This window comes from Nipponia nippon, unplaced genomic scaffold (genome assembly GCF_047370975.1).
Source record: "Nipponia nippon isolate SJK-2023a ecotype South Korea unplaced genomic scaffold, ASM4737097v1 scaffold_17, whole genome shotgun sequence".
NCBI lineage: Eukaryota > Metazoa > Chordata > Aves > Pelecaniformes > Threskiornithidae > Nipponia > Nipponia nippon.
Window position 1 is genome coordinate 1,745,247 of NW_028262333.1, and position 12,936 is coordinate 1,758,182.

Here is a 12,936-nt window from a genome sequence, read left to right on the forward strand (position 1 = left end):
TCCCGTCCTTCTCAAGCACTAAGTCATTAGAAGCACCATCACATAGCAATTGGGGACTAATCAACGTTAGGAACTGTGACTCAGCTTCGTCCCAGCTTGGTCGCCTGGTCAGGGAACACGGGGCAGCGGTGCACTGTGTCACGGGAAGGTAATCCGCTGTGGCAATCCCTCGGATTAGGCATTTCCTCAAGAGTCTCTGGGCCTCTGACTGGCTCTGTCCCTTCGTATTTGACCTTGGGCATGTCAGTATGCTTGGAAAGAGGAGATAATCATTCTTCTTTGTGAAGAGCCTTGAGAGTCTCATAGTCATTAAGTTGTTTTTCAGACCCTAACCATGGTCAGGGGCTGAGCACCCTGATACTGAGGTACCTACGTGGTGGTCCCTCTCCTGACCTCCTCGCTGGTGGAGTTCCCACAGGTGCCAGAAGAAACAAGCGGACCTACAGCCAAAGACTGAAAATCATCAGCCTGTCTTCTCTGCTTCGTTATGCTGCTGAAAATCTGAGGGCTGACCTGGGATCATGGCTTTGTTTATTTGTTGAGATTCAGAGGCCAGCTTCATTTTATTGACTGCAGAGAGTCTCTGCTCTCATTCACGGATGCTGTCCACTCCCAGATTTTTAGATGGGGTGATGAGGAAATGTCTGGTTATCCATTTCTTTGTCAGAGTCAGAAACCTCTTCCAAACACAGCATTAGCTGACCCAGGCAGACTGCTAGCTAGACAAACACTGGTCTGCGTGTCGCGTTCGAGTAAATACCTGCATTTGATTCCAAAGGGCTCCATTGATTAAAACCGGCTCCCCCCGCGGACCCGGGGAACAATCGTCACAATAGGACACTGAGCCATTAAACGTTACGACACAAAAATGCTGCTGGATCCTTTCATGTTTGTTGCTGTTCTTATTATCGTTGAGATCTGGAAAATTACCCATCAATCACTCCTTAAGCTGCTCGTGGAAGTTTTGCTGAACACGGGGTCTGGGTTTGCTGCTGAATTCGTTAATACTCGCTCCTGAAAAAGAAATAAAGCCACGGGAAGCCTATTGCACTTCCATTAGGTTGTCTCTATAGCTGTTATTTCCAGCCTGTTTCAAATGCACTGATACCGGCATAAGACACACGATTTTGGATTCTTTATTACAACATTTCCTACAGGTGTCATTTTTTCAGCACTTTGGGTAGATTTGCACGATGTCCGTATTGGTTAACTTTTTAGCCTTTTGTTGCTAGGCCATATAGCAAATATCTTTATAAAAGCCTAAGAACGGAGTGCGGTTTGGATCAGAGCAGGTGTTCATCTAGCCCAGTATCTTCTCTTCCGCAGTGGTTCAGAGTGGGTGTAATGTATAGAGAAAAGCATATGAACGAGCCGAACAGCCAGCTACCTCCTTGGTATGTTCTGTTAGCCTCAAGCAATTTGTGGCCTAAGCATAAATTCACTGCAGTGGAGATGGTTTTGGTCTGTAAAATTGAAAACAGAATGAAGTGGAAAGACATCTATCCTTGGAGTAATAGGGTTATTAAAGCTTTTATTTAGCCTGTGGCATGCATAGCGTGTAACGCCTGTGGACCTTAGCAGAAAATCCGTCAGGGGCTCTCTCTGGCAAAGAAACCGCCTTTGGGATACGGCGGTTAACTCAGATCTAAGGCACAGGGCTGCTGATCCTTTAGGCCTCGATCTTGCAGCGGGTGGCAGGTCAGATAATTATTGGGATGACAGGAAATACTAAAGGAGACTCCAGCTGGTAATTGCAGAATGATAAACTGGGCCCGCAGTCCCTGCCGGTGTACACGACCCAGGGAGGCTGTCTCAGAGAGCCAGGAAAGGAGGGTTTGACCACGCAAGGAGGACGGTCAGGCCTGGGAGAGGATAAGGGCAAGCATTCACAAAGATGGATGAAACCGGCTTGACGGAACTAAAAATGACTGAAGGGAAGAGGGAGACGGTGGCAGGAGAGCCGGCATTCATTTTCCCGGCAGTTTTAGGCACGTGGCTCATTCCACCTCCAGCATTCACGATGAGCTGAGCAGTGCTGGAGTGGCTGAACGGTTAAATCCGGAGACAGAAAAAGCCCCACCGTTGTTGGAGTTTGGATCAAAGGGAGACGCTTGCTTTAGAGTCTTGAGATTTGATTTTCTCAGTTCTGAGTTAAATCCCAAAGCAGAAGCTGCTTACTTCCTTCTTTAGATGCGGCCAAAAACTTGTAACAACAGCCACTCCTGCAAGAGTCTGGCGTACGATATGGTGGGACTTAGGAGAGCAGAGACTCTTGTGAGATCTCCATCATTTTGTGGAAGGATCTCGTAGATCAACTTTCATGATAATGACGGCGTTGAATCTGAACCTGAATTTTAGGCTAGATTTGGTTCCAGATCTTTCAGTCATTCTAAAATTAACTTCCCTTTTCAGCTGACGCGTACGTACAGGGAGGAAAGGGGAGGAATAAAAAGCCATCATAAACCGTTTGCTAATGAAGGGCATGAAGCACCTGTGATCTCACACGTATTATTTCTATTTTCAAAGATGAATGCAAAGTCCATTGGGTGGAATTGAAACCGCTGTCGCTGAGCTAACTGTAGGAACACGGCGTTACTATGGAAAATTCCTGATTAAAGTCTGCAAAGAATTTCCTATGCAGAGGCTGTTTATTAATAGGTACCTCAGCCTCGCATCTGACATTGACAATTCTGCCCTTTAAATGCATCCTTTTGCAAGCAGCGTGATAAAATGCCGCGCTACTTTTTTTTTTGTACGAAGAGAGAGCCTGTCCCAGCCCTCCCCCTCAGGTCTCCGCCAGCTGTAACTGCTACAGTTTGCTTTGCTAAGCGCAGGAACAAAAACTGCAACCACGAAATTATTTTAACAAGACCATAAAAAAAAAAAAAAAAAGATGACAACAACAACAATTTGGCCAAGTGATGCTTGGAAAAAAAAAAATAAACTCCTCTCTCTAAACTAATTAAACTGTACTATGTGTCCTTGTGCAGTTCCTGGCGGCTTTCTGGTTCACTCAGTTTCAATAGATGCAGAAGGACCGGAGCCAGAGCTCCTGAGTGACTAGTTCAGAACAAAAGCAGGTCTCCGGAGTATTCTCGAGCAGCCAGCAAATTGAGGGAAAGTTATTTTGGGTTAATCAATGTACTTCAGTTGCAATCACATTTAGCTTCTAACAGAGGAGCCTGCAAACAAGGAATTACTGTTCTGAGCTCAGCTATGGATGGGACTGGAAAGTGTTACTGGCTAGACTCTGCTCTTCTCAATGCCTTTTTTCCCCCCCCCCCCCCCCTCCTTTTTTCTTTTGCGTCCTGAATTTGGTTTGGCAGTTTTACGTGTCCTCTCCATTTGCATTTCCCCCCGTTTATTTATTTATTTATTATTGGCACCGGGAGCATCGGAAATTATTGGCAGTTGCTTAAAAGTCCCCGCAGGGGAGAATTCTTGCCATGTTCTAGCCAGGCCTACCGTATGGAGCTAGAGCAACTGCGATCGGTGCTCAGCTTCCCGGCAGTAAATCCCCGATTTATGCAGGTTTATGTTTATGAGAGCTGGCAGCTGAAATCACCGAGGTGTGGCGAAGCAGGGGGATGGGTACCTCCAGCGTCCGGGAGGCCAGGCAGGGCGCAGCGGGAGTTCTTGGGATCAGGCTCCCACGTGAGTTTAGCAGCCTCTGCTTAGGTGTGTAAATATAAAATGGTTTCTTTTGATGATCACTTCTCTCGAGGATCCTGAATGTTGGAAAACGTGACTCCCTTCCCCCACGTCCTTTTGCACATCTGGCCGCCGGGTATGCGGTGCGAAGCGCTGGCAGGGACCGCCGGGGTGAGGGTCCCGGAGCGAGGGCTGCCGCAGGGCGCTGCACTCTCGCCTGCCTCCCGCACCAGCTCTGGGGCATCGGTGCCGGCGCAGTGCCTAGGCCAGCCCTACCGAGGCTTTCTGGCCCTGTGACCAGAAGCTTTCAAGGTATTTACAACCCTGCAAGCCATCGTCTGTTAAATGGGCTCCTAAATTATTGCTCCTGCTGCAGTGTTTTATTCATTCAGCCACTCCTTACCACTCATGTGTGTGCTATTATGCTACAAAAATGCCAAGAGTCCAGGCGCTCAGGCTGTGCTGGAAGAACCAGTTCAATAGATCCGTATCTATCAGTTCAAGCAGAGCCATTGCTCTCCGTGCAATCCCCAAATCCAACTCCTCCGTCCTTTCGGACTGCAGACTCTCCTACCCCCAGTGAGGATCCTGCCTGTTCACATGCCAGTAAGCTTCCCAGTACTGATGTTTCATTCACCCTTTCAGAGCTTGGTCCGTTAAAAGGCTGAGATGCCCAGACCCCACTGAATTCACGCAGGAGTTTGGGGCACCTAAAAAGTCCACGTGTTACCTTATCTCTTTCAATTAAAGGTTTACCTGGACAGACAAAAATCCAGGCAGCTTCCCAGACAAGTTCGGATGTTTTAGATCCCATCTGTCCTCCTGGTAAGATACATACCAGTATATATTGCCTTAAAGTTTTCACTTCACGAGGTTGCTCTTCAGGTCAGCAGAATGCTGTTACTGGGGAGCCTCCGTGAATTAAAACATGTTTTCTTTCCAGTTTGCACAAGCCTGAGCCGTAGTGCAGTGTTATTGTGCAACACAGTGGTCAGACACCTGGCTGCGCCTCCCTCCCAACCCGTGCCTGCTTCCCAACCTGTGCCTCCCCAGACGTATCGGTGGGCTGTCTAGCGATGGTCCGGCTCTCTCTGAATGGAAGAGGTGGGCCTAAACCATGATTTAATCTCCAGATACCAATGAACTCTGGACCTAAATCCCAGTTTTGCAGCTTTACGTACCAGGATGACATAAGTGCAGTGTACAGAGTCCCACCACCCACTGGCCCGATCGGGACGGGGTCCCCCATAGGCATGGGCTCCTACAGAAGACCTTTAATCTGGCTGCAGTCAGGTTTGAGGGATGTACTGTATCGCAACCACAGATCTGTGAGCCTGGCAGCACCCAGCCCACGGAGAGTTAAACCTCCAAATTTGTGCGTTGAGACTCACAGTCTCACAGAGGTAAGCGAACACGAGCACATCCAGATCTATAAACGCTGCTTTTGTTGTCGCTCGTACTCTAAGGATGGGTAGGAACTTCTGTGGGTGAGACCTTCTGTTTCAGAGACTTACAGTCCATCTGCTCTGGAATTACACGTGAACATTTTCTAGTTCAGCTCCTTCTGTTAATTTTTGTTTTGAGGGGCTGTTTAAAAATGTCTTTATCTGGGTTTGCTTGTGCCATGCTTGCAGGATTCTTGGGTCGAAGCCATGTCTTGGAATCCCATAACTTTCTCAGGCATGCTTTTCAGCGCTTACCATGCTCTGCAAGGGTTGTCTCTGCTGCCGCCGTTATTTTTTTGGCTTTGAAATAATTATTTTTATCCTTTTTCCATCCTTTTCCTTTAGCAGCTCTTCTTAAAGCACTCTTCTTCTGGCTTCCTTGATCAAATGTATATTCAGACGTCCTGCTTTCTGGAGTTGCATCTGAACCGAGATTGTAGACTCGAGTGCTAAGTGTCAGGCTGAGACAAAACACTGCTTTGGCTTTGGCATTCGCATTTTCTGAGACTGTTTTGTTGAGACCACATCAAAATGCGAAACAGAGATCTGGACCTGTAAGTGTGAAAACTTGCTTACTTAATTGCAGGTGGTTTTGAAGGGCTGTTTATAAACACTTGAAAACTGAGTGTTACAAGAGTTGCTCTGATTTGTGGTGCCAAGTAACAGTTAAACTTTGAAAAGTCTCTGTGATTGAGAGAAACCACGGGTTTTGGCATGGCGATCAAGCTTTAGTACCTCTAGGCAATTGTAGAAGACCAAATCTGTTTGGCTTAAAGTTCACCCCCTCGGTTTTGGGGTTTTACGCTACTCACACTGAAATACTTGGTCTGCCAAAGCAGTGTCAAGCCTTAAACACGCGAAGCACTTCACGAGGGGTGAACCACCCCAGCCCACACCTTGCAGGCAGCAGGAAGTTTGCACAACCAACCCCAAACGCTCTACCCACAGATTTGAAAGCAGGAAAACTTAAGAGTCTAATCTGAACTGGGAGATGAGAGGAATCGACTGCAGGGAGCAATCGCACGTGCTCAAATCTGCCTCTGATGGGAGCGCACGTCGTGGTGCTGGAGCAAAGAAGCGCCCGTGTCAGGCGGGACTCTGCTCCCAGCTCCACCAGTAACTCACGGGGTGACCGTGGGAGAAGTCACTTCGCCTCTCTGAGCTACAGCTTTTCTATCCGTGATGTGCTAGCATGAGGTTTAAATAATCAGCGCCGACAAAGCTCTCCTGGAGCCTCAATGGGAAACGCTTCCCGAACGTGCAGCGTTATTACTGCTGTGCCGGAGGGGCGCAGCGGTTTCACACGTGGTGCGGGAGGCAGGAATAGCGAGCGGAGGTGTCTGTCCCACCTGTCACCTTGCACTTTCTCGCTTTTGGCAATTTAGGTCAGGTCCCTCTTTTCCTCTTTTTCACATTACCTTCACACAGTTGTCTGTGAGTCTTACTACAACGGGCATTTATTTTATTCCAATGAGTAGCTCTAATTAAATTAAGCTGCTTCTATGACCAACAGGTCAAATTTCTCAACTACAATTGACATTTACATTCTTATTCTGTCTTCCTTATTGGATTAAGTCTTGACAGAGGAAAATCATCTACGGGGGCAGCACCCACAGAGGGACAAAACATCCTGTAGCCTGCTCTCTGCTTGTGTGCTTTGAGAGGCATCGCCGACTGTAGGGTGACACAGGGCTGTGTTCTCCAGCCGTGTGCCAACTTGCTGGCCAGTGGTCACCACCGGTTTGTCTTGACTGAAAGCTGCTAGCTTTCAGGTATATTTATTTACAGGCTGGCATGTTCTGACTGCGTCGTGGATGTTTATGATTTTAGTTCCTCTGTTCTCTCCAAGAATGTCCTATTTCGTTGGCAGTTTTCACAGAGGCCAAGGGGAGATCATGTCTTGACAATAAATCCTCTTCACAAACTAGGAGGGACTTGCAAGGTCAGAGCTGAAATATATATGATATATATTTTATGTTTATTTTTATGTGTAATATTTATATATATTCTGAGTGGTGAAAAATCAAGACTTGGTTCTGCAGCCCCCTGCTTCTCCCTGCAAAAGGAAAGGACTCCTGGCTAAAAAATGTTACGGGCTCTTGCTTCTCTTTTTTTCTTTTTTTTTTTTAATAGGGATGTTTGGGCCGAGTTTAAAAAAGAAATTATTTAACTTCTGATTTATGAGGCTTAAGGGTCATGTTTTTAAGCTTTTCTTCGCAGTCATGAGACCTAGGAAAAAATGAAAGCTAAGACTTTCAGTTAATGAGAAGAGTCCAGGAGTTTAGACTTCATGAAAAATACCAAATTCCACAAGGCTTGCAGGAAAATTGCTAGTGTTGTCAACCCCAGCCGTCCCCCGGGGAGGGTTGTTAGGAAACACTGCCCGGGCTTCTACTCCTAATAAGCAAGGATCTTTTAGGGGAACAAAGAGAGCTGGCTTCCTAACTCCCAGGGCAGCAGTGCACCCCAAACCTTTCTGTCTCTCCGTAAATGAGGCTGTGTTACTGCTGCAGTATAATCCCATCCCAGGGAGAGCGCAGCTTCTCAACTAGCTTACGGGCTGGCACCGGTCCAGAGACCAAACTTTCTGATCCCACAGGAGGAATTTAAAGCTCTCGGCCCCGCTGCGCACATCCATTGCCTGCGAAGGTGTTGATCTGTCGGTCGCCTGCACGCCCTCTCCGTCCCCCGGCTCTGTGGTGGGAAGCCGGTCTGGTGCCCCAGCCGCAGCTCCGCAGGCTCTTTCCCGGCTGGCACCCGAGATATCACTTTTGCTCCTTCACCAAAACTTTTCTGAGCATTATCAGGGTTCACTATCAGCTCTCCCGCAGGGCTCCAGGAAGGAGCTCTGAGCAGATGAGCGCCCGCACGCCCAAAGGCACCACCACCCGCATTGCAGCTGACGGGCCGAAGCAGCACCCCGTGGCAGGGATGCTGATGTGACAAACGATGGCTGCGCAGGCAGCTCCTCATTTCTATGGTAACGCCGTTCCTCCTCCTGTTTATGTTCATCCGCATGCGCACACACAAGTCTGGGTTGTTTATCCCCATCCACACCAACAATTACACCATTCTCAGCCCTTCACCAGTTAGTCCAAGGAATTAAAAGTGTCCCTTCCCTTGCCACGTTTTAAAGTCCTGTAGCAAAGAGGAAACGTGAACACTTGGGCCATGGGATTTCTCGGAATTATGAACCGTGGGAACAAAGGAGCAGGAGGTTTCCTTGCTAGGAGTGGGGCAACCGGAGCACGGCTTCTCCTTGGGACTAGGCAGGAGGAAAAGGTGATGGCTCTGCTACTAATGGACTGGTTTAGCCAGCTTTTGATTGTTTTGGATACACTCAGGGATGTTGCAATGACTCAGACAAAATTGCTGCTTTGTCTGAGAGACACATTTACTTCTCAGGGTAATGAGTTGATCTCCGTTCTGATTAGATTTCACTGCAGTACTCGTTAGCAGTGGGTGTTGGCAGGAATGGGAGTGGTGGAAGGTTTAACTCAAAGGAGAGAACAGAGAGGAACCTGCTCTGCAAAGGGATATTTAAAAAAAAAAAAAAGGCACTAATTGCAGCGTAAGCTGATCATACGTAATAGGAACCTCTTCCCACCTTTGCTCAGACAGTTTCTTCAGCTTGAAGCAGACTGATCTCTGGCAGCTCTGGGGATCAGCAGGAAGCCGAGGTGATTTACAGCCCTCCCAACACCTCCTCCTGCCCTCCCACTCCAGCTGCGCCGGGCAGACGCATGGGTGCTACCGGGGGGTGAAATTCCCGGCGCAGAGGGTGCAGAGAGGCTCTCCCTGCGGCTCACGCCCCGCGAAGGCGGCCTGCGGGGTGCCTGCCTGCCCCTGAGCACGAAAAGACCTCGGGAAGTTTGGGACGGGGTCAAGTTGATGCACATCCAGCTGTAGCTGGGAGAGGAGCCCGGCGGAGCTCACCCCGAGCTCCAGCCGCCAAAAGCCCCGGTGAATGTCACTGCTGCTCTGTATTCATCTTAAATATTATGATTCATTACAGTACATGGGAGAACTTTGTCTCAGGCAAACATGACATAAGAGTACAGCTGGGTGAATAATGCCGGTGACATTTTCTACGGCAATTAATTAAAACTGAAATTCCAGTTTGATCTGGCCCTCTTCAAAGGCCTTCTCCAGGCATTCCCACACAGCTAAGTAGTCCTCGCACCGGTACGGGTGGAAATACTGAGCTCACGTACGCAAGTGCTTGCGGAGGAACAAACTTTATATGGGCTCACTGTGAGCTTTCACGGTGGGAAAACTCCCCAACAGTTTTATTTCTCACGTTACAGAGCAGGAATGAATTCCAGCCGGATACCTGAATATCAAATAATGATTAGAGGGTAAAAACTAAATAGCTTGTCAAATGATTTTGAATAATAGACAAAAACGCTGCCCACTCATGGGCTGTTTCAAATGGAGGGAGAAAAGGGCTTTGCTTGCCAAGGTCTCTCGCAGCCCATGTGTGACGGACCAGCACTTCTGCGGGGTGCTCACAGATGGGTTTGCCAGCTCATGGAGAAACCACGACGGCCCCATCAGACCCGAGCATCGGGGCCCAAATTGTTGGTCACTGCCAACTCCCACGTGGCACCCAAATTAACTCCCCTTGGCCAACGCGTGTTGCAAGTTGCTCTCTTCTGCCCCGGACCCTTCACGCCAGAGCTGGGTTGTTCAGCCTTTCCCGCCCGTGTGCTGCGCTGGGCTGCTGCTCCCCGCTGCATGCAGCGAGGCAGAAAGCAGGAGTGGAGCGGGAGGGTGCTGAGCTCCATGCCCTGCTGTGGCGATGCCCGTCTCCGCCAAGGGCTCCCTCTGGTCCTGCCTCGGGGCTCCTGTTTGGAGCCATGGTCTGATCTAGCAGCAGCGTAACCGCACCTCTGCCATCTGTCCCAGCCTTGCCGGATACGTAACTGATTGCAAATGCTTCGCAGAGCAGCGTTGTGCCTCTGGTAGCTCCTCACCCTGGCACACATCTCTGAAAAGGGTCCTCTTCCCGTCCCTCCCGGAAAATATCTGGTGACAGGACTCAGCCTTTTCTAAGCCTTCAGGAAACTTTTGGTCAAGGAGGTCGGTGCCTCCTTGCTTCGCTCACCACCGACGGCCAGGACCGCTCTCCCCTTCCCTGTCAGGATGATACTTTCCACGCCAATCTCCGCAGCCTGCGAGAGGCCAGGTCTGAGCCCGAGTCACACAGTGTGGGCTGGTGCCATCGCTTCGCGTTGGAAATGATATTTAGTCTCTTGAGTTTTCTGAGATGCAGATGTTTTAGTCTCAAACCCTGCAAGATACAGGGATCTGTTTCCTGGCTCATCCCTTGGGCTGGAGCATCTCCCACCCTGGGCCCCCCCTTCTCTGGGGGATCCCAAAGAAATGACTGCCTTTGTGCACTATCCCAGCCCTATTTGTCACGTCTGCTAGGCTGTAGAGTGCTGAGATCCCTTCTGTGTTTTGCCTTCCTCTTCCATTTGTAAAACATTTCTACCCTACACCCCCATCTTTTTTTCCTAGCGCCTTTATTGCACTGGTGGCTGCCTTCACGGCAGCCCTCTCCCCTTCCACACTCTTCCTCAAAACCCTCCTCGGCCCAGAAGCGCACCGAGAACCGCAGCAGTGGTTTGGCAGTGATGTGCTATCCAGATAACCAGGCTTGTTTCCATGTGGTCTTTGCAGGGAGCGGGGTGAGAGGGTTTGCTGCAGCCCAGCTGTTCCTTCTGGCAAGAGCAGGAGATTTGGCAAAAAAGAAAAAAAAAAAATCTGAAACCCCATTTTGGTTTAATTTTGAAAGAGGCACAGCAATGTCCAGACCATTTCACTTGACATTTCAAACAAGGCATTTTTTTTTTAATCCTTGTTTTGATTCAGGCTGACTCTTCATTTAAAAATGTTCTGGAGCTTGGTTATTACAAAGTCCAGCGGGAAACATTTTTGTCCAGTGCCAAGCTGCCTCTTCTTAACTTCTAAAATCTCAGACAAACAAAATTGCTCATTCACGTTTACAGAATTGCCAGCAAACTGGGAACTCATTTGCTCTCATGCTCCCTTGCCCGCTCTGTCTGTACCCACTTGTTCCTCTCGTCCGTACCTCGGCACATTTTTGTTGGAAAGTGCTGATACACGACTTGGCGCAAGGGAGCCTCTTTCATTGCGAAGGCCCATTGGGCACTGTTGTATTACAGTAATGATATTAAATGGCTTGCTCCGCTTCTCTCTGAAGTCAGAAGATGTCCAGCATAGCGTTTCTTTCCCTTTCAAGTCACATGCTAAAAGACCTCAGGAATCCTCTCTTTACTGTGGCTGTTCCACACCTTGCTGCCCAGTGCTGCAGCCCAGAGCTCATCGGCCGCGACCGGAGGGCTGGATGCTGGCCGGGGAAGGGGCTGAGTGCCAGCCTGTCCGATGGAAATGGTTTCCAATCATTCTCCAGAGGGTGTTTGCTGGGAGCATGCAGTTGTTTGCACGGTGGAACGCTCATTTCAGCCTGTATTTGGAATCGGACATTACCACACCAGATCCTGCTCCTCTGCGCCAATGGGGATTTCTCCTTTAGCATTTATTTAAGAGTGCACCTAGCAAGCTCTGGCTCTGAAGCCCAGTGAAAAAGAAAACAAGCAGTTTTACTAGGGTCAGGGCAGCAGAGGTGATCCCTTTCTATCACTAAATGCATCCGAGTTAGGGTGTTCCCCCGGGCTCCGCGTTGCTGTGACTGGGTAAGCTGCACGAGCCGAAGCTGGGAGGAGACCCGTGCCTTCAGCTGAGGGCATCCTTCTCGTGGCAGGGAAGGCGCTTTCTCCCTCTCCCCCTCTCTCTGCAGGTTCCCCCTTGGCAGTCGCCACCCCCAGCCCTTCCCGGGCCAGGTTTCTGTGCCAGCCCAGGGGATGCGTTTATTCGCCTGCAGAGTAACAAATCTAAGACTTAATCAGCCATCTACTTCTTTCATTGCCCGAGGAAACCCGCAAACCTTAAACAGCTTTTCTGGTCTTGTTCTTTACATTCTAGAGGAGATTTTTACAAATCACTGAGTATTTTGCTTTGATGGGCAGGTTAGTTCACGTTGCAGTATTACCGGCTATTGCTGCTATGGCAAAGGATCAATAGCATTTTCCGCTGTGAACGTGCCTCCCCTCTTTCTTCCCCGGCCCCCCGGCCGTTTTGACTCTGTGCGCTTTGGCTGCAAGGCAAGCGGTTCCCTTTACTTTGGCCAGGAGCATCTTCTCCCACAGAGAAAATTAGTTTAGCTTGGGATTTTCAGTGCAGCCCAAGACGTGTAAGTGCACAAACCCCAACATTAGATTAATCTAAATCCCAAAGCAGCTTTGAAAAATCCCTGTCGAGGTCCCTTTTATCACTAAGGGACTTAAAAGCAAAATAAGTTGGTGATGACTTCAGGTGCCTAATGTAATGTCTAGAACATTTTAGTTCCTTGGTTTTTATGTATTTTGGTGGAGTGGATGGATGCCTCAGTAACAACTGGGTTAACCACTCCGTCTGTCAAGACAGCTGACAACAGGGTTCAGACCTACGCCGACGTTTGGACAACAGTGCGAGAATTTGGTGGCACTGAAGTTGATGTTAAGGCCTGGGCCTGAAAAAAGCAAATCTTGGGGAGAGCAGGCAAAGTGTATCACCTGGATCTCTCTCGCATCACCGTGTCCACAGACGGAGAGGGGACGTGTCAGAAGCTGTCACTGCCCCTCTGCTGCTGGACACGGACACGAGTGGGTCAGACCTCTGCCCGCCGGGCAGAGCAGGCGCTCATGTGGGCAGCCCAGTCGGATGCACAAGTGCAGAGCAGCAGCTGATGTGCTAGGCAAGGACTAAGGCATAA